This window comes from Pinus tabuliformis, chromosome 5_1 (assembly GCF_031772625.1).
Source record: "Pinus tabuliformis cultivar Carrire ecotype Pingquan chromosome 5_1, CPIR1, whole genome shotgun sequence".
Taxonomy (NCBI): domain Eukaryota; kingdom Viridiplantae; phylum Streptophyta; class Pinopsida; order Pinales; family Pinaceae; genus Pinus; species Pinus tabuliformis.
In genome coordinates, this window is record NC_142305.1 from 220,279,667 (window position 1) to 220,303,311 (window position 23,645).

Genomic DNA, 23,645 nt, shown 5'->3' on the forward strand with positions numbered 1-23,645 from the left:
TGTTCACAACTGTTTCGTCTAACTTTTTATGTGAGGTGGTTCATCTTGATTGATTTCCTTTCTTATAATCGTTGAATGATCTTTATTACCAGTTGTTATTTGAAATCTCTTTAGATCGCATAATAAAATAATTACATCCCGGGTTAGTATAGATTTAGATGTGCTGTTTATTAGATGACAATAGCATAGAATTAGATTAAAGTTTGAATTAGAATATCTTAGATAGGAACTGTTAGATCAGCAACATCAAATTCTACACACACACACACTCATAGATTGGGAAACTGGTCCCATTATCCCCAGTCGGACCCGCTATACCAAACAGATAAGGAGCTGCCAACCAAGGTCCGGATCGGGCGGGTATCCCCCTTGTTGTCGACCCGATTTTCGGGGCCTTCAACATATTTGGCGCTAGAAGGAGGGCCTAAACTATGAATGGCAAGTAAATCCAAATCTGAATACCATTCTGAGAGTAAATCTCCCTCATCATCTCCCCCAACTTCTCCATTACATTTAAATCCAGAGTCAGAAGTCGCTCAAGTATCAACCGCTGCTACACACCCTGATATTTCAGAACAATCTATCGTAGAACTTCCTGAAGTCGAATCCCTGGTTCACAAACTTCATCGATTTTCCATTTCCCCTCAGAGGTCTGATAAATCTCAAGGCAGCGTGACTTCGCAGTACAACCCTGCTCATCCCCTGACCAGGCTAAAGAGCGAAAAGTTTGGCGTCCAGCCAATCGAATTACCTCTTCCCACCAGGAAAAGAGCGAGGAAATCACCTAAAGAGTCTGACAGTGAGACTCTTTCATCAACATCGTCCATCTCAACTACTTCACCGCGAAGTCAACCATCCACACCTCCACTCCAGATCATCGTCCATCCATCCACTGGAACCCCCACAACCCCTCTTCAATCATCTATAATTGTAGTATCCTCATCCTCCCAGCCACAGGGATCATCTTCTGCACTTTCCTCTGTTAGCAGTTCAACAATGGCTCAGTCTCCATGGAATAACCCTGGGGCAGTATTAATGCCTGCACCCTTGAGTCAAATACCAGACCATCCTGAGAAATGGCTGCCTAAATTCAATCCTGAGGCAGGCATGCTAGCAGAAGAGCATATAAACAACTTCATGCTTTCCATTAATCTCAATGGGGTTACTAATGAAGATGCTATTGTTTGGCTTTTCCCCTATACACTGCAAGGAACAGCCGGGTCATGGTACTTTTCATTACCCTCTGGATCCATCACAAGTTGGGACATCTTCCAGGACCAATTCCTAACCAAGTTTGGTGATGACAGGTCTACGAAAACGTTAATCAATGACCTATCCAATCTTAAAGCCGAGACTAGAGAGCCTAACAAGGACTTCAATTTACGGTTCAACAAAATTTTCAACAAAATTCCTATTGCTTCCCAGCCCAGCGAAGAAGTACGATGTGAATGGTATATCACCGCTCTACCATAGAACATAGCAATATTTGTGGACATGGCAAATAAAATAACCTTAGCTGATAACATGAAAGAAGCGATAGCAGTAGAGAAACGAATAATAGCCCTGGAAAAGAGATCCGCGATAGAGGAACGTAAATCCAAAATAGTCACCTTCAAGGAAGACTCCAAGAAGAAACAAGAAAAAGATCCATATGATTTGGAAGGATTGCAGAAAGTTCTAAAGACCATGTCCAATGAAATGGTCGACATAAAAAAGCAAGTAGCAAAAACTTCTTCAAAAAATCCCTACAGAGCTTTTAAAAGAGGTCCTTCAACGGATTCAAAGCCACCAAATGCCATTTCAAATGTTGAATCCAAGGAAGAAGAAGAGGAAATTGCCACTGAAGGGAAAACTGATGACGAAGAAGTTGTGGAATTACAAGGAATGTGGGATTTCATCCTCCCACAAGAAGAAGATCAAGAAGTATTTCCAGTTAGCACACGAAGCAAAAATCAGCTTGATCCTCCCCAAACTATCCCTAAGCCGAAGAGCGCAAGCTCTGCAATAAAGGATAAAGTCTCAACAAAGAAAACGATATCTAAAGCGACTCAAACCAGCCCCATCCAAACAGATGAAAAAACTCCATCTAATACACTGATAGTGTTAGATGAAATGGAGTAGAATATTATTGAAGACATGAAGAAGACTAGGGCTAACATCACCCTTTACAAACTGAGCAAGTTGAAACATCAACAAAAGATAATGATGAAAGAATTGCATGCCGTGCCGGTTGCACCTTTGCCTGCCGCTGTACTTTCTCAAGCTTCCCATAACATGGGAAGACCTCCAACTAACGCGATCAATAAGATTGATCCAAATGACATTGCCCTAATTGGAGGAAGATCAAGATCTCACACTCCCCCGTTTCTCCTTACTTATGAAATCTTCAACAAAAATGTGCACAATTGTCTGGTAGATTCCGGTGCTTCATCAAATATTTTACCTAAATCTATATGTGCCAAGTTAAATGTCCAACCACAGAAATCCACAGTCCGCATAGTTCAGCTAGATCGATCTCAAGTTGAAGTGATTGGCGAACTAAATCAAGTAACAATAAGGTTGTCATCCAACCCAAAGGTATGTCAGGTTATTGACATTCTAGTTGCTAATATCCCAGAATTTTATGGCTTAATTCTTAGCAGGGATTGGTTAGAAAAACTCCATGGATACTTCGCAACCGACTGGTCGCACATGTGGCTGTCCTACAACGGTAAACCGAATCAAATGAAAGTTGAACGAGAGCTACACTAGAAGTACGTAGTAACGGAGTTAGAGGGAGAAAATGGACTAGTAGCGTATAACAACAGCATTATTGGAAATTACTCGGTAGATTCTTTCCTCGGCAATTTCAATGCTCATGCGTCACCATATTTAGAACACTCTGTTTTGTCCCAAGTTGAAATTTTTTCTTGAACTGATAGTTCGAAATGTATCAATTTTTTAGATAAATCTGTAAATAAATCTTTGTTTTGGAAATTATTTTTCGATGGTTCTAGATCTAACGAAGGAGCAGGAGCAAGATGTGTTCTGATTAGTCCAGAAGGAGATAAAATCATGCTCACATGCGGACTCAAATTCGATTGCACAAACAATACAGTAGAATATGAGGCTTTGGTTCAAGGTCTGTACAAAGCAATCGGATTAGATGTCAAGTATCTTCAAGTTTTTGGAGACTCTGAGATTGTTGTTAAACAGGTACGTAACACTATACATTGCTTATCAGGTCATTTAAAACATTATCAATCCTTAGTACAAGATCTGACTGAGCATTTCATAGCGTTTTATATTTCTTCAATCCCCAGACTCCAAAACGCAAGTGTAGAACTTTTGGCTAATGTAGCTTCTAAGCTTATTCCGTCCGAAGATTTTAGTCCAGATAGATTCTCAATAGAATTAATCTTTAGACTGTCCATTCCTAACAACATCACAAATTGGAGAGTATTCAATGATGATCCTGATATTGTAAATTTCCTCACGTCTGAAGGATCCTACTCTAATCAAATAATTGACGAAGACCAGAACGATCGACAATTGCAACAAAATAGCACTAATAATGCTATACCTAAGTCGGTGGTCAAGTTATAAGACTTGTACGATTTGAAAGATCGGTTTAAGAGGTCTACCAATTCAAAACTCCAAATTTCAACCTTGAACTACGAATTAGTAAACCTAGGGACCGATGCTAAACCACAAAACATTAATCTAGGCCTCGGCCTAGCCCCTGAAGCGAAACTAGCGTATATTCGTCTTTTGAGACAATATAAAAATGTTTTTGCCTAGAATTATGATGAGCTGAAAACATACGACACTTCCATCATCCAACATACTATTCCCATGATCAATAATAAAAAACCTGTCCAACAAAAGCTGAGAAAAATCCACCCCAATTTAGAAAGTCAGATAAAAACTGAGCTCAATAAGTTATTGAAAGCCAGGATAATCTTTCCCGTCAAACATTCCAAATGGGTCTCCAATATGGTACCTGTTAGAAAGAAAAACGGAGATATTAGGATTTTCATTGACTTTCGGAACCTTAACAAAGCCTGTCAAAAAGATAATTTTCCTCTACCACCTATGGAACAGATACTGCAGGCAGTGGCGGGCTCAGAATTAATGTCTTTCTTGGATGGATTTTCAGGATACAATCAAGTGTTGGTACATCCTGATGATCAATTGAAAACCACATTCAGAACTAAATGGGGCACATATGCATATCAAAAGATGCCATTTGGTTTGATTAATGTTGGTGCCACATTTCAGAGAGCCATGGACATCGCATTCAAAGGTTTAGTCAATAAATTTGTAGTAATTTATTTGGATGATATAACAGTGTACTCGAAGAAGCGAAGCGACCATCTCAAAGACCTGAAACAAATCTTTCAACGGTGTTTAAGGTATGGAATTTCACTTAACCCAAAGAAATATTTTTTCGCACTAAGTGAAGGGAAACTTCTAGGATTCATAGTGTCAAAATCTAGTATTCACATTGATCCTGACAGAATTAAAGAAATTTCTGAAATATCCCTACCTTATAACAAAAAAGCCATGCAATCTTTCCTTGGTCAGATCAATTTTGTAAAGAGATTCGTTCCAAATTTTTCACGAATCGTGTCTCCTTTGCAAACCATGATTAAAAAGAATTCAAATTTTAAATGGGGTCAAGATGAACATGAAGCATTCAACCTGATCAAACAAGCTATTATTAATGCTCCATCTTTAGCAACTCCAAATTTTTCAGAGCCTTTTATTTTATACACATTTGCCTCAGATAAGTCATATGCTGTGATTCTAACTCAAGCAAATCAAGAAAAAGCGGAAGCTCCAATTGCATTTTTTAGCTCAAATTTTTAGGGTGCTGAACTAAATTATTCAGATGTGGAGAAACAGGCTTATGTTGTTTTCAAAGCGGTAAAATACTTCAGACCTTTCTTACTTAAAACCCATACTAAGATCATAGTACCGTTTCCAGCGGTAAGGAATCTTCTAGTACAGAAGGATGTGGGTGAGAAAAGGGCCAATTGGGTTACTTCCTTACACGAATATGATATTGAGATCAAACCAGCAAACATTGTAAGAGGTCAAGGCTTCTGCAAAATGTTGGCTGGAGCATCGTAAATTTCTGAAATTCCATCTGAAAAGGTACAAATGTGTGAGGTAAGCCTAAACGATGCTGAATCATTATATGCTGATATCATTTATTATCTTAAGAACATGTATGCTCCTTCACACCTTGATCATACTAAGAAAAGAGCTCTAAGGTTGAAAGCTAAGCAATATTAGCTCATAAATGATATTCTTTTTAGGAAAAAATATGATTATGTTATTCTTAGGTGTCTTCAGAAAGCTGAAGCTGAAAAAGTTTTGCAGGAACTCCACGATGGGCCAGCAGGCGGACACTATGCTGGAGATGCTACTGTACATAAAATCTTACGTGCATGATATTACTAGCCCACGCTGTTTAAAGACTCACACAGTTACGTAAGAAGATGTCAAGTCTGCCAAACTACTGCTGGAAGACAAAAGAAGCCATCCCTGCCACTACAGCCAGTAAACATCGAGCAACCTTTCAGTCAGTGGGGCTTGGACATAATAGGTGAGATCGTTCCTCACTCTTCTAAGCAGCATAGATACATCCTCACAGCAACATATTATTTTACTAAGTGGGTAGAAGTAGTTCCACTCAAGACGGCTAATTCTGAAAATATCATTGAATTCATAGATCAATTTATAATCACCAGGTTTGGATTGGCATCCGCTTTAATGTTTGATAATGCATCATACTTTTCTGGAAATGCAATGACTGAATTTGCACTTAAAAGAGGATTCAAACTTAAATATTCAGCCAATTACTACCCACAAGGTAATGATTTAGCTGAGTCAACAAATAAAAACCTAATCAGGATTATTAAAATAACAATTGATCAAAATCATAAAAATTGGCACAAGGCCTTGATATATGCTTTATGGGCAGATCGGATAACGCAAAAGGCTTCTATCGACACTTCTCCCTTTAATTTAGTTTATGGGAAAGAAGTGGTTCTTCCGACTCACTTAGAAATTCCCTCTTTGTCTTTAGTACAATACATTGATGAAGTACCCACTTCCTCCTTACAGCGAAGACAAATGGAAATAATTAAATTAGAATAACAACGAGAAAAAGCTAGGAAAACGCATGCTCATCATCAAGCACTAGTAAAATCCTCTTTTGATTCAAACATAATGACCAGAATTTTTTTTCAGATGGGAGATTTAGTTTTAAAGTGGGACAAGGCTCATGAAGAAAAGGGCAAACATACAAAATTTCAAAGGATGTGGCTTGGTCCTTTTCAAATTGTAGAAGTCATAGGTCAATCAATGTTTGTGTTACAGGATTTAGCAGGTAAGAGGGATCCTTTGCCTGTTAATGGACAAATTCTCAAGAAATATTTTCCGTAGAAGATTATTCTTCTATTTTTGTAGAATAGTTGTTTTTATTTTTCATAATAAAACCAGTTGTGAGTGGTTACATTAGGCATTTACGAAAAAGATACCAATTCTCTTTCAGATTTTGAACTTTTCGCTTGTATAAATAGCAAATCTTTTGGAAAACTGATCTTTATTATTGATAGATATAGTTAAAAAACTTTAGCTTAGATATGATACTAGTTTCAAATTCAAAAAATTTGATGAAAGCAACCTTTAGTGAAGAAATTGTTTTATCTCAGTACAATGAAAGGTATCAATAACAAAATAAAGATTCTCTGTAGAACAACTGTTTCCAAAAACTCTATTATTGTCATCCAGAGCTATCTTAAGGAAACAATGACTTCCTCCCTGCTAAGGAAAATCACAAATTTCAGAGGAATAACCCAAGGATACACTTTATCTTGGAGAATAAGAGGTCTCATCACGAGCCGGCTTATCATTATCACAGATATTATAACTTGCTGACTTTGCCAATACTGTACACCACAACAGGGAAATGACTCAAGATTGTTGCAATCAAAATACAAGGGGTCTCATCACGAGCCAGCTTGTTCAACAAAGTTAGAAATCAAGTGAATGACTGTGTCATAATTTGGCTACCAAAACAAGACATTGTTCTTTAAGAATGAAAAGAAAATCAAAGCAATAAGTGTGGATATGGATTTTTCTTTGAAAGTTGTAGGTCACCTTAAGTAGGATACAAGATCATTGCTGGGTAACAGGTAACCCTGTCGAGGCTATAAATGCCTGCTGGCAGCAGAGGCTCTACCTACGACAAATGAGCATATTTAAAACTGGTTTACAGAGGAGACTTTGTTTTATCTTTACAAGACCAAGTAATGGCTGATGTAAATACAAGGACTAGCCTGAGGAAGCAAATAGTCAAAGTAGAAAATGGTTGAAACAAAATATCATTGACGGTTTAGAGCGTAATGTACTCTATCTTTCCATAACAAAGTTTAATTTTCTGAAAAATTTTCTGTTTTGGAAGTTTGAAAAAATTCAATAGAAAAGCAGAGATAACTGGTTCTTCCAAGTTGTTATCACAAAATCAGTACTAAGGGCTGCTACCTAGCAAGATCTCATGTAACTATTTCAACCAGACTTTAGACTAAGGATTAGCCTCCTTAGTCAGAGAGGGCTCTCTCACTGATTTTTGATAGGAAATATTAACAAGAAAAGATGGCTAACTCTTCAAACAGTTTATGAAAACAAGCTGGTTGGACAAATATCAAATTAGTCTTCATTGGGCTATGGAGTCTCACACATTCAGTAAACAAAAGCACAGTCATTTCATGGAAGTCAAGGCTCTTTACATCAGATGTTCAAACATACTTTACAATAAACCACAGCTTGCCAAGCATACAGGAAGTCAGAGCATTAAACATGAATTCTGAGTGATTATGCTGTAACAAGGCTGTAAAAGAACACTAAGAGAATAAACCACCATTACATTTGAACAATATGATCTATTGAGAATCTTGAGAAGAAACAACAACTGTTTTTCTATTACTGTAATAAGTCTTTTACATCAGCCAAAATAAAACTCTGTTTTTCATAAGTCTCCAACCTTTTTTACATCAGAGTCATTTCTATATATAGGAAAACCAAAAATACAACTACTTGAGACTCCTCAACAAGCATGAAGGGAGCTCGAAATCCTATCATTAATTGCCTTATCCATATCTAAACAAACTAATTAATTACAAAGGTATTGCGCTGTGAAAACATAGAGTCCCATTCCCATTGAAACTCTAAGTCTATCTCCTCGTGTGCATTGATGCTTTCTTGAAATTTGACACCTGTATCACTTCAGTAATAGCCAAGACATGCTGGAGGAACATTCACTGAATGAGCAGCTTCAGATACTTGATATGTGGATGACTCATCAACTGATAAGGATCTGTGCCCTATTTTCACGGTCTCTGCCTCCCATTAGTCTTCATGCATTAAAAGACTATGCTCCAAGCCATTTAATTCTTCTAATAACCACGCATAATTCAATATGCCTTATGATCTGGACACTTTGTGAACTGAACAGGTGTACCACTCAAAATTTCGGTAACCCTACCAGAACCCTAATAATTCGGCTATAAAGTAACTTTAGGAAGACTTTAACAAAAGACAAAAATTTCACTTTTTCCTTAAATACTCACACCTGTCACCTTTTGAATATCTGAATAGCTTTGTATAATCTCCATGCTGGCCTCGAGTCATCCCTTTTAAGATTTGCTGACCTCAGCATCAATTTCATTTTTTCACATAAACAGTCATCTACAGCAGTTTCGTAGCGCGCTACGAAACTGCTGTGTAAATTAAAAAAAACACAGTCTTCCTTTCATTCAAACCAAACTCATAATTGTTTGCATTGAAGCATATACGTTTTCAATGTGATTCTTACTAATGCAAGTAACAACAATGAGCCTGACATCTTTGTCTTGGTGCCTTAGAAACTCTGGCTTTACCAACGCACTCATGGATGGAATCACTGCTCCATTTGTCAACATTGACATCTTCAAGGATGTTCCCATCCTCAAACTGTATTAAAGAGTTTTTCATTGCAAGACAGCTGGTCACCTTTAATTTCACCCATATCATCCAAATGAGGACTGAATCCTTTGTTTTCAATTCTAGTTTGAGATTGAATTATTTAGCTTCAGCTGCTACGAAACTGTTGTTCTGCCTGAAAAATAGCTCTTGGGACAGAGCTCATAACTTCTCACAGAAAACGTATTTGGAAAAACTGAAGGAGGTTTTTGTGAATCAATCCGTGCTGAACAAAAACCTCTTTTAGTTTTAAGGAACCTTACTCCAGCTGCCCAGAATCGATCCTTGAAGAAGATGAGTAAAACAGGAAATTAAAACCTGCACATACAGCAGTTTCGTAGCGCAACCTTTAGTCACTCGTTTCTCCCAGATCATAATCAATTTGAAGAAACGGAAAGAGGTTTTTCTATTTCAGTATGTTAGGAATAAAAACCTCTTTCAGTTTTCTAAAATATTCTTTCAGCTGCTCTAAATACCTCCTGGAAGTTGACTGCTTAAAACAGATAAATATGCCTGTAACAAACATCTCCTACAGCAGTTTCAAAAACACAATCTTCATCAAAAACATGTTCTTCAGATAAAAATGATTAATGGCTTCATTACTGTAGCTACTTGAAGTACATTATGTGCTAACATTTGTTGGCCTTTCTGGAATAGCATTGCCATGACTGCTGGAACACTTGTTTGCAAATTTCACAAGATTCTTCCCACTGCTCGAAAGAGATGCAGCTGCACCTGAACAGCAACAGGGTTTTTTCCTTGTAGAATGTGTGACATTACTCTCTTCAGCATCCATGTCACCTTTATTCCATGTGATTTCTTCAAAACCTTCACTGGAAATAAGATGAGTTTTAAGAGGATAACTAAAAACACCTTGAACTAACAGCTGCTTGGAAGAGCTCCCTGTATGAACAATTTTTTGCCGATGTTCAGTTTATGCATATGCTTCTTGTTGCAAAGAATTAGTTTGTGAAACAGAACATGAATTAGAGATATTTACAACACTGGGATAACCTATGCTTCCATTAGAATAATCCTTCAAGGTTGTGCTCTCCATCGGAGAATGCATAGGGGAATCCTCATACAGGAGGTTTTCTTATTGTGTTTGCCCATTCCCTGTCAATATCTGTGCTTTGAGCGGGGCTAATGATACTTACTTCAGCAAAATCACTACAAAAATTCTCTCTCCAACTCATGCAGCCATTTCCCCCATTTCGTAGCGCAGCCAGTGCAAAATATGAATTATGCGCTACGAAATCACCTAAAACATGCTGCGCTGCGAAACTGCTAAAAAGGCTTTATGTGCATCAAACTAATGTGAGCGGTTTTGAACTTTTGGCATTGGGATTTTCAGTGATAACACAAGTGAATCACCAATTGTTGTGGCCACCAACAACCCCCCTCCTTATTTAGTATTAGCAATAACACTAGGTAAGTGGGGACCCTTAGTAAAAAATTCAAAAGATTCAATTAAAACTCATGTATTTTACTCAAGAAAACATCGCATCGCGCAAAGAATGATAAGACATTTCCTTATGAGTAAAAATGATAAACTGCGAGGATGCGACGCGAATTCCATCGCATCACATGCATTAAGAAACGCTCACATTGAAAAACCTTAAAAAATCGCCGATATCCGATATGCGATATCGCATATCGCAATGTCGCATGAAAAACACATAACCATTTAACGATTGTAATGATCTGCGATCTTGCGATAGCGCGATACTGCGATCCGTGATCTTGCGATAGCACGATACTGCGATCCACGATCTTGCGATAGCGCGATCGAGCAACCCTGCGATAGCACATCTTAATGAAATTTGCGGTAATGCGATAATGCGATATGCGATGCGAATCGCAGAAACATTCCATCGCAGATTTTCCTCGGCTCAACATTCAAGAAAAGCTTTCCATAAACCAAGAACTGGATACGCGCTTTAATGATAATTAATGAATGATACGCCAGTTGTTAATGAAAGATGGTTTTGTGTTTTTCGAAGAGTCAGTTCACGTAAGGTGGCATGTTTTTGTACATCCGTAGAGCTTAAAGCTTTCTTGTCGATTTTTATTATCATTACTCTCTCCTCATGTGTGAACTGTAGGAACGAAAAACAGAAGTAACACAAAAACAATGTGCAGGAAGCCATGAAGGAAAAGGGTAAAACTCCAATGCTCAGAGACAGAGAAAAGATGCCATCATAAACGGATACCACATGCAACAGAGCCGCAGATTCACAGAATGCTGCTGAGCTATCCGTTACAGATCTTTCATTCACAGCCATGGTTGAATGAGTAGTTGAACAATGCTGATATCAACAGGCGATTTAACACTCAAGGTCAAAAGCTCACGAAAGCAGTATGTTTACAAATTTTGAAGCTTATACCCGGTGAAGGAAAAGGCGCTAAAGGCGAAAAATGCATCAGAGAGGCCCGGATCAAAGAACGGAGGCAGTTTCCGATGCGCGATTAGTGCCTAGCGCTAATCGCGCATCGCTGAGAAAATTGCTCAAAAAGCAAAGCCTCTAACTGCTCAGTCACTTGTAAGCCCGGAAAACGCAAGAAAGCAATGGTAAAGAACAAACTGGAAACATAAAGCTGAAAGAAGAGGCAGAAGAAATTCGAGGATTAACCAAGTGGAACTTGGATTATTACTGGGCATACACAGTAAATTCACATAACCAGAGGATGACTCTCGAGTATATCATCAATTTTGCTGAAAAGATGGTGCCAGCTCTTACCATTTCTGTTTTCTTAGCTCAACCAAAAGCGGGAGACAGTCAGCCGACTCTACCCAGGCAAAAATTGAATGCTCGCAACATTAAGGAGCAAATGCAGAAATAGTTAGATATTAGATTTAATTTTTAGAAATAGTTTTGCTTAGAAAAAGGGTGGTCATTTAAACCGTATCCTGAATCTGTGTAATTAAGTTATTTAGTTAGTAGTATTTAAACCCTTCTCATGCATTTAGAGAGGGGTCCAAAAATTTATCAAAAACTTGTCCTCAGAACATGCATTTTTGCACCCTCAGAGGAGGTTTTGGTGAATGAATGGATCAAGATTTGTTGATGTTTGCATTTGATATCTGTTACTGATGTTGCACTTCTGTACTCTTAGTGGATGTTAGAGCAAGGAGAGATAAATCATTGTTGCTTGAAGCTTATGAGTAGGACTAGTCATAAATGGTACTTTTATCTCTTGACCATTTCTGCTTATATGTTAAAGTGATATACAGTTTTTAGTTATTTATGTATTATTGCATGAATGCTTGAGTTATCATTTGGCACTTTTGTACGGTGATAGCTATTTATTTATGCCTAATGTATGAATAGCTCATTATGCGATATGCTATTCACAACTGTTTCATCTAACTTTTTATGCGAGGTGGTTCATCTTGATTGATTTCCTTTCTTATAATCGCTGAATGATCTTTATTACCAGTTGTTATTTGAAATCTCTTTAGATCGCATAATAAAAGAATTACATCCCGGGTTAGTATAAATTTAGATGTGCTATTTATTAGATTACAATAGCATAGAATTAGATTAAAGTTTGAATTAGAATATCTTAGATAGGAACTGTTAGATCAGCAACATCAAATTCTACACACACACACCCATTTATTGGGAATCTGGTCCCATTATCCCTAGTCGGACCCGCTATACCAAACGGATAAGGAGCTTCCAACCAAGGTTCGGACCGGGTGGGTATCCCCCTTGTTTTCGACCCAATTTTCGGGGCTTCAACAGTTTCCTACCCAAGGAATTCCTCAATTAAGAAATCCTCCCACGACCGTTTCCTCTTTTTGAGCTAAGTGGCTAACATGATTTTAATTAAGCTATGGTGGTATAATGAGGTCTCGGGTTTCCTGCCCTACGACTGCATGCCTCTAGCCATCTTGTGAAAAATTAATTTCAGAAAATGAGGAATGTTCAACTGTCTATCCTCAGTAAAATGGATCATTATTCAGATATGGTAAAGGAATACAACAACAAACTTCCCTTCGCAGGTCACAAAGCATTGCATCATCGTAAGTAATGGTTCTATTTTTCCTCGATGCAATTGCGTATCCCTTTTCCCAATTGATCGACCTATAGGCTGGCTTCAAAAATAGGGTGTAATTTGGAATTTCTAACTGCCCAACTTTGAAGAATTGTTCGCCCACGGCTGGTAGCCCAATGGCCCTGCTCACATATTCTTCTGTGACCCTGAAATTTAAGTTGCCTACTTGGGCATGCTTGCCATCGAAACTCCACACGAATGCCATAGAAACTTGGTCATTGTAACCTTGAAACCTTTGCAAAAAGGTCATCCAACCCTTTTCCTCCAAAATACCACTACATTGCTAATACTTTGTGCTACACGTGAACTGGTCAAAGGTAGGTTCGTGTCGATCAGCCCCCATGGTGCTTGCGTTCAACTGCAATTCTCTTTCTCCCAATTCTTTTCTGCACCTTTGGTCTCTCACTGATTCTCTAACCACGATCACAGACACCCCTTGTATTAATTTGGATGAATGATCACCATTATGATGGATTGGAAATGTAAGATCGATTACCATTATGATGATCGTCCCATCCACCACTGGTTCGGAGTGCGAATGCTTTATTGTAGTGTGCGAGCATCTGAGGGAGTGTGTGAGTATCACGGCCGAGAGGCGGTGCGCCCTCCTCATGATTACTGAGAGGCACCATGAAACGATGGCCAAGCATGGGTAGGGCAGACATCATCACACAACAAGTATGAATCATGAGTGGGTGGCGGTTGTGGTTCGTGTGTCATCAACGTGCTAGAGGGTAATCACTGTGGAATTGGGAATAGATAGGTGAGGAAGCATGGTATATGATTATGGGAAAACTTTAGGAGAGGTTCGGAGGCACACTTTCATGATATACATTTTAAACACTTACTAGTCAAATTCAAGCAAAGTACGAGCACGCACTTGAACCACTTGAGTGATTTTGTGTCGATTGTTTGATTGGATGTGCTTACCGAACTTGAATATAAGTAATGCTCGCTACAATTGTGTGCTGTGATCCAAATTCTGAAAGTGGAACTCAATTGACATGTTTGTAACCTCGGCATGTTGAGTATTGATCCTATGGATCTGTACTTACACAGATTGATTTTCTAACCATGATCATCCTTGATTGCTGGTGAAGACGAGTCATGACTCAAGAAACATGTTGACATATATATAAAGATGATCTCTTCATGATCCATAAGGGCTTCTTCACACACACTGTGATAGAAAATGTGTAATTATAGGACATAGATTTGGACATAATTTCAGGACCCTCATATGTAATAACAAGTTGCATTTTAGACAAAGTATAGAGCATAGGTTGTTTGAATCATAATTTCAGGATCCTCATATGTAATAACAAATTGAATTTAGATAGAGTATAGGGCATAGGTTGTTTGAATCATAATTTTACGATCCTCATATGTAATAACAAATTGAATTTAGACAAAGTATAGGGCATAGCCTGTTTGAATATAATTTCAGGACCCTCTGACTTAATGCCATATATCATGATGCTTGTTGTCTTCGGAAAAAGAAACTGATTATCAATCCATGGATTTTAACCAGGCCTGGAATGATGACTGCCTGGGGCATTTCTTCTTTAGGGAGCTGGAAATGTCCAGAAAGAGAGCTCCATGGGGGCTTCTTTTCCGTAGTTATTCCTTTGGGCCTAGAAAAGAATAATTCAATGCCCAAAGGATCCATAAACTACCATTACTTTATTGTTTTAGTGAGCCTAAAGTAATTGGTGCTCGAGGCATTCATGTTTAGAGAGTTTGAATTGCCCATAGTAGACTCCAGGGGGTTTCCTTTCCGTAAACATTTCCTTGAGCCCAGAAAAGAACAATTCTATACTCAAGGAATCCCTAGACTAATACTGGTCCATATTATTTGTGAGCCTGGATCAGTCAATGCTCGAGAGCTTCATGTTTAGAGAGTCTGAAGGCTTCCAAAGAAGACTCCACAGGTTCCTTTTCCATAAGTAATCCACTAGACTTGGATAAAGGAATAAAATTGCTCCTGGTGAATTCCTCCTTTATTCTACATGGGCTGTGGGGAGGACCACCTGCAGATATGAAAAGTGACAACCCACTGGTTTATATATATATATATATATATATACATACATACATATGTAAATATAAAAATTAATCAACTGAACTAGCAAGGGGCTGGTCATTCACATGAATTAGCTCCAAACCTGGATCCCTTCGAACTTCCTGCAAAAAATGATCACGTGAAAGTGGTTTATGATAAACTTTAAGCCGATGACCATTTACTACAAAAGAAATATTATCATCATCTATAGTATAAATATGAGCTGAACCGTTATCAAAAACTTTAGTTACCTCATATGGTCCTAACCATCTGGTAGAAAATTTACCTTTGAAATGCTTAAACTTACTATCATATAACAAGGCCCAATCACCTGGATGGAAGACTTTCTTCTTAATAAATTTGTCATGCCATTGGGCTCTTTGGTTCTATACTAATGCAGTTCTGTGGCAGGCATCTTGTCGAATCTCGTTAAGTTCATCCAATTGCATCAATCTCTGCTCTTGAGCCTCATTTAGATTCATGCCCAACTGAGTGGTAGTTCTAAAATTCTTTACTTGGAATTCAATGGGAAAGAGAACTTGTTTACCATAGACTAACTCATAAGGTGTGTGTCTGGTCACATTTCTCCAAGTGATCCGGTAAGCCCATAGTGCTTCTGGTAACTTATCTGCCCAGTCCTTGTGATGCAGTTGAATTGTTTTTGTAAGGATGGATTCCAAAAATTTGTTCATGGACTCTAGTTTCCCATTAGCCTGGTGATGGTAAGGAGTCAATTTGTGGTGCTTAACTTGATACTGCTCCGTGAGTGCCTTGACCAACTTTGATGTAAATTGTGTACCCTGGTCTGTGATGATTTCACGAGGCACACTAAATCTCATAAAGATGTCCTCGAACAAAAATTCTACTACTGCCTTTTTAGTGGTAGCATACAAGGCTTTAGCCTCCACCCACTTGGTGACGTAATCAATGCACACCAAAATATATTTCTTCTTATTTGACATTGGGGAGATGGGCCCTACGAAGTCCAATTCCCACTTCTCAAAGGGTTCAATGGAAATTTGTGGTTGAAGAGGCATTTCATTAGAGGCAACTGGTCTCCCCATTCGTTGGCAAGCGTCACAACTCAAAACAAACTTCTTAGCATCTTTAAAGAGTGTAGGACAATAGTATCTGGTACGGAGAACTTTATATGCCGTCCTTTTATCGGCAAAATGGCCACCACAAGGCTCGTTGTGACTGGTACTTAGTATATCATGCATTTCATATTCCCACACACACCGCCTCATAATCAAGTCTGGCCCGGTATAAAATAGATCTCCTTCGATCCAAGAGAAACTAGCACTGCGCTGCACTATATTATGCTTCTCTTGGTCCGACATGTTTTGAGGTAGTTTTCCTGATACCAGATAATTGGCGACATCAGCGAACCAAGGAGTAATAGTGGAAATGGCAAATAATGCTTCACATGGAAATTCATTAGGCACTGGCGTTGGAATGTTTTCCTGTGTAAGATTCAAATGAGATAAGAAATCAACTACCAAGTTATCTCTTCCAGGTCTATCAATTATAGTTATATTGAATTCTTGTAGAAGCAACAACCATCTAGTTATCCTACCATTAGTAATAGGTTTATTCATTAAAAATATAATAGCAAAATGGTCGGTATGGACAAATGTCTCATAATCGGTAATATAATGTCTAAACTTTAATTAAGTGGGAGAGAGATTTTTGCTGACAAAATAAATGGCATAGGGAAATTTGTCCTCCCTTTGTCCCAAAACCGCTCCTAGGGTAGTATCCAAAGCAACTGTAAAAATATGAAATGGTAAGGACCAATTTGGTCCTCTTAGCACCGGAGCTGTAGACAACTTTTCCTTCAGTACCTGAAAAGCTTGTTGATAGTCAACATTCCATACAAAGTCAACATATTTAGTTAACAATTTAAATAATGGTACTGCAATTCTACTGAAATTCTCAATAAATCATCGATGATATACTACGTGCCCTAAGAAACTTCTTACCTCTTTTTGTGAGTTTGGAATAGGGATACGTGAGATTACATCGATTTTTGCTGGGTCAACTTGAATCCCTTCAAATGACACATGATGGCCTAGAACAATTCCCTTAGTTTGCATCATCCTACATTTATCACTACTAAGGGCTAGATCAACTTCTTGACAATGAATCAATACCTTCTCTAGATTTTCCAAAGCTTGCGGAAAGTCATCTCCATAAACTGTGAAGTCATCCATATAGACTTCCACACAGTCATGGATCAGATTAGAGAAAATGGCAAGTACAGCTCTCTGAAAAGTGGCGGGGGCGTTACAAAGACCAAAGGGGAGGACTCTATATGCATAAGTACCCCAAGGACATGTAAAGGTAGTCTTCTCATGGTCTTCTTTGGCTATTTGTATTTGATTGTACCCGTTGTACCCATCTAGAAAAGAAAAATATTTCTTACCTGAGAGCATGTTGAGGACTTGATTAATGAAGGGAAATGGAAAATAGTCGCGCAATGTGGCCTTGTTTATTTCTCTATAGTCAACGAAAATCTACCACTTGCCGTTCTTGTTTGGAACCACTACCAGAGGCGACACCCACTTACTGTCAGAAATGGGGTAGATGAAATCTATGGCCAAAAGTTTCTGAAGCTCACCTTTGACAATGTATTTTAATGCTAGGTTCATGCGCCTTTGTGGTTTCCGAATAGGTCTCATTTCTTCATTCATATAGATATGGTGGATGCAGGTGTCTGGATGTATGTCCCTCATATCCAAGTAATCCCATGCGAATGCTCCAGTTTGTTCGCTAATCATACTCATCAACTGCTACCTTTGTTCTGTAGTCAATCTTGTACCGATATGTAAGATTTTTCCTTCAAAATTTCCATAGGTTATGTGGTGAGCTCATGACTTTCCTCCATTGATGAAAAAGAGGCAAAGACAATTGGGTGGCAGGTTTCCTGAAACTCATCACTAAACGCATGCTGATAACCATTAAAAGAGATGGGATAATTGATACAAGAGCTATCAACTAAAAACTGCTGCAAAACATGTTCATCAGAATGTTCCTGGAGACCTCTAGACTAATATAATGTTAACAAGGGAAACATACAATCCTCATCTCCATATGGGTTTTCGAGCCATAATGGTACTTCGATAGCTATCTGAGCAGGTGGAAAAATAGACAATGTTTGATTGTGAGGACCATTAGAAATAATCATTTCTCCATTTCTACATCCAACGACGGCATCAATAGTTGCTAGCCATGGTCATCCCAGGACCACAGGGTGTCCGAGCCTAGAGGGTTTTGGAGAAATGACTATGAAATCTATGGGATATTACCAAGAGGCAATAGTGACTACTACGTCCTCTAGGGATCCTATTGGTTTGACAACAGATTTATCTGCCATTTCTAAAAGGATAGGGGTGGTTTTAAGTCCAGGTAGATGTAATGAGGTCATTGTTTCATAGGTCGTTGCATTTATTGCTGCCCCTAGATCCATGAGAGTGTTTGGCAGAAGTAATCTGTTTATCTCAATGGTGACAATGGGGTTCTTGGGGTCACTGTATTTGGAAGGCATATCAGAAATCATAGTGGACCTTTGGCTCATGATTTTAACATTCTTGTTTTTATGCCCCTTTCTCCTCGGTTTCTTAATGTAGATATCCTTAACAATTTTGGGATATATGGGAACGTCTCTAATTTCTTGTAAGAGAGGAATTTTAATGCAGACATTCCTAAGTTCATTTTCCAAATCATATTCAAGCAGGATCTCCTCTTTCTTTACAATTAGTCTTTCCGGGTATGGTGGTTCCAGTGATTCTTCTTTCTGTGATTCTTGTTGTTTTTAGTTTTGTGAATGATTTTCAGATGATGTGGAGGGTACCTCTTCTTGGATAACAACAACTGATTTTCCTTTGTTGACTGTCTTTCCTGATCGTAATTGGATTTCATTCATAGGAATGGCAATGATCATGTATGTAGGAAAAGGCTGAATATCAATGTTTTGCACGGGTTGAGGTAACCTATTATGACTTGGGTTAGGTGCGGGTTGTGCAGGCAACAATTTAGGTCGGGGTGGGTTTGCAGTAGAGGGTGCCTGCGAAGATGATGGGTTAGTAGGTGCAGGTAATAATTGATGCAAAGGAGGTGGTGGAAACGTAGCTTGTTTATACATGTTGGGGTTATTCGCTTGCTAATAGGTTTGCATGGTCGGATTATACGAAGTACTTGGCATATTTGGATAAGGCACATAAAATTGGGGTTGAGGTTGATAACTATTGGCATAGGGGTTTGTCCTCCAATTCTGGCTCCAGGCAGTATTTTGTGGTTGCTGAGCAGCCCAAGGAGGTAGGATGCAGGAAAGGTCCAAGGCTGAGTCTGGCTATAACCTTGAGAATTTGGATCTGGAAACATATTCTGACTCTTGCCTCTCCAGGTGGGTCTTTTGGTCGCTTGAGATTGTTCAATGGTTTCAACGTTCCCCTTGTAGATGGCCTATAAGATGGGAAGTGATGGGCACTTCTCGGTTGGGTGTTTTAGAGTAAAAATTCCACAGACCTCAATGGTGTTTAAAGGACATTCCCTCTCTACATGTTTACACCTACATTTGGAACAAAATACTGCCATGGTTGCTTTCTCAGCTTCTTGTTTTTTTTTTTTAATTTTCATGGTGTCTAGATGGTCACTAATTATGTTCAGGATATCAATTTTAAAATTTTCTAATAGGTTTCCCATCTCGACTCTTGTAACAACATCAACAACAGTTTTCTTTTGCACATAGTCTCTAGAATTGTCTCTAAGTTCTTGAAGCTTTTTGCCTACTTTAGCTTGGCTCCTAGAATAGGTGCGACAAAGCTCAATGACTTCAGCAAATGGATTCTTATAAATGTCTCCACCACTAAGCATGTTTAATGTTTCAATGCAATCATCTCTTAGCCCTTTTAGAAACACTGTTATGATAATCTTTTCATCTAGGTTGGACCCACGAGATTTGTGAAATTTGTATAGGAACCGTTCAAGATACTCCTCTAGGTTTTCATATTCAGTTTTCTGCATCCTAAGGATATCGTTGATGTCCCTACTTTTACAAAAATATTGATACTTTTTAAGAAAAACTGATCTCATGTCATCCCATATGTATATAATGTTTCCCTAGACTCATGAACTACCTAAAGGCTGCATATTTTAATGTGGCAGGAAACAATTTAAGTTTATGTGCATCATCATAGTAATTATAACTGCGACATAAAATATCGAATTCAAAAAGAAAGGCATTAGGATCTTTAGATGATTTACCATAGAATAATGGGAGAGATGCCATCAAAATTCTTTTCATTATGATATCACAAGTCACATCTAGGATATGGAATCCGAAGGTAACCTCCTCTTCATCTTCCTGGTTTCCCCCTCTAAAGAGGTTCCCATTGCATCGAGGACCTTCTCCCTCTTCCTAGTGTTCTTCGTTGTGTCTGTTATCCCCATCTTGTTGATCCATTTATGCAACCGGCACCTGCTGGGGTTTGCTGATTATGGTGTAAGTAGGGGGTATTGGGACACAGTTGATGTTGGTTGATTGCTCATCCAAGTTGTCTTGCTATTCCACTGGTTCTTTTACAAGGTTGTCAAAGACAACCTACTGAATGATCCGTTCTCCTCGATCTAGGAATTCCTGATCTGAAACCACGTTGGCATCAACACTTCCTCCTTCTTGTCTCAGACCTGCATATCGATTAGAAATGGTAAGAATGGGTATATTAACTGATCCAAAAGTTGCAGGAAATTTAGAACTGGAAATAAATATACCCTTTCTATCCCTAGGTCTACATGTACTCCTACACATAAAGATAAAAGAAATAGAAACTCAAGAAAAAAAGTGATCGGTCAGAATTTGGAGAAACCCCACAAAAGTGGATGCATGGCTCTTCACTCACATCTTACCGTACACTCTTCGCCCTCTGACAGTCCTGCAAGATCCTGAAACTCAAATGATAATGGTTACTTGAATAAGAAATGACAACTTCCCCTACAACAGTGCCAAAATGTTGAGAGATTAAATTGGTGAATTAATCTCCTAATATTTATATGTCAATTCGGGCTCGTAAGCACGAGCTGTCTTGCGCTTCCTTTATTCAGTTCTAGGTCAGAGTTTTAACGTTTCCTTTATAACGATCAACTAGGTAATAGACACACCAATTCTTGCAAACTCAAAAGAAATCAAACATAGAGCTAGCACAGGCATAATCAATAATCAAATTTAATTTAAAGACTTCCAAACTTTTTATGAACTTAACCTATTTGGAACTGGAGTTGAAATATTGACTTAACAAGTGACTTGAATTTTTACCACAGATTCTAGGTTATGAGAATGAATACCTAATCAAACAGGCTCCATACAAAACTTAATCAGTCAAAACACTCAAGTTCGAATTCTTACAATCCGCACCCGAAGATTTAGTACTTGTAATGACAATCCAATTCTAGCTAATCAACCAAATTGTACCCAAAACTCATTAACCTACTAGCTTATCAACAATAAAAATTCTTAGTGGTGAGCACTTAATCTAGATACTCTGTTTTACTCTCAACTAAGTTGCATACAAGTCCCTAATTGATCATGGCCACAAGCACAAATTCAAGCATTCACTCTACTCAAACATGGCAATCAAACGAAACAATTATGAGAAACTGTACTCAAAACTACCCTACAGTCGCATCAATCAAAATGTAAACAACCCTATTTGAAACCTTAACAAACCAATACTCTGCTTTTGAAATCCAATCAGGCATCTAAGCTATGGAAAATATAACCAAGCATTCAAATGAAACAGGGGAATCAAGCAGTCCAAACGAACCAAAGGAAATTTCTTTGAAAACTAACACTAGATCACTCTTTTGCACTCTGAAGTTAATCCACGTAGTCTACTTAACAACCGAGAAATCCATTTGACAAATGAAACTAACTGAAGCTATAATAAATCATTCAAATCAATTACTCTGAAAGCAATGCTTATGTTGTATACACATTCATGCAAATAACCTAACATAAAACTAATCGACTTAAACTAAACCAAGCTCATGCCAATCACATTATTCAAATAATAAACCTGAAACAAATACTTCCTATGTCGCACACATCTACAGAAACAATCTAGAAGAGAGTCAATCAATTCAATTACTAGAGGAAACAAGAGAAGCGATTTTGAAATTGACTGATCACAATCCAAATTCAACTCTGAATACATTATCCAATTTAGGCATTTGAAAGTATCTTCTGTGTTGTCAATGGATAATCTAGCTCCTCATAAGCATTAGATGACAATGTAATTCAACAAAATTCATATGCATCTATGACAATCACAGTCCAATACAATGTGCAGTGTCCATGAACAGAGTAGGTCTTTTCCTTGAAAGCAAAAGTGATGGTCACACCAGAGATTTAGATTTGGATTGCTGAAGCAAAGGGGTTTAAAAGAATCATATCATCAGCATAATACAATCAATCGAAACTAAGAAAAATCTCCACGCAGCAGGTAAACTAATAATGAATCACAGATAATTGAAGAGCGAATATATATATCACACAAATATACTGCTACACAATATTACAGGGCTGAACCCAGATGGGTGGGCCCGGACACACCCGAGGAGCTGATTAACTTACAGAAAGCGAGACACTTCGATCACAATTAACTCATCATCCACATCGAACTATGAAACAATTTAACTCAAACTTAATGGATAGCCATTGTAAACATCTTTGATTCAAAAATAAGTCGAAGGATACACAGTAACAATTTAACTTCTATTCACTAGCTTCTTAGTATTACATAACAACCTTTTATAGGCGTTAACTAAGTTAAAACAAACTGAACCATTGACAGTAAATCCTAACAGCCTAGCTAATCCATTCTTTCAAATTTGATGACTCAAAAAACTTGTCCAATTTAGATTAACAACCTTCAACCAATCCCAATCTTGGTGTCTGCTCCATTCAGAGAGGATAACGAGGATCTTTGTCGTGGCTAGAGACGAACATATTCAAACATGGCAGGAGGCAGCTCGACATCTAGAATTATACGGCGTCTTATCCCATGCATTGTCAGGTACTGGACCCCAAAATGGCTCTTGAGTACGAAAGTGGAGGAACCATGGTTCACTGCCTGCGTTCTCCTATTGTCACCCTACACATCTACTGCAATGTCTACACTTTGACCATAGTGATTAGTTAGTTTATGGATAGCTACTCATATCCACTTAAATTCACTAATAAATAGCAAAATATTACCATGAAAGACTTTACCTCATAGTAAGATTAGGATAGTGTTTAGGGCAATAAGAATGGAAAGTGAGTAGGTTTAGGAGTGCCAAAAAGGTCAAAATAGAGATGGAGAACAGTAGTGGTGGGAAAAAACGGAGGATCAACAATGGGCATACCAAGCCCTAGGGGTTTGCTTCAATCGATAGAGGGATTTATTCTACCTACACACATGAGTCTTCCTGTCATGTTCTTCAAATCCCTGTGGTTGCTCCTAGTATACTT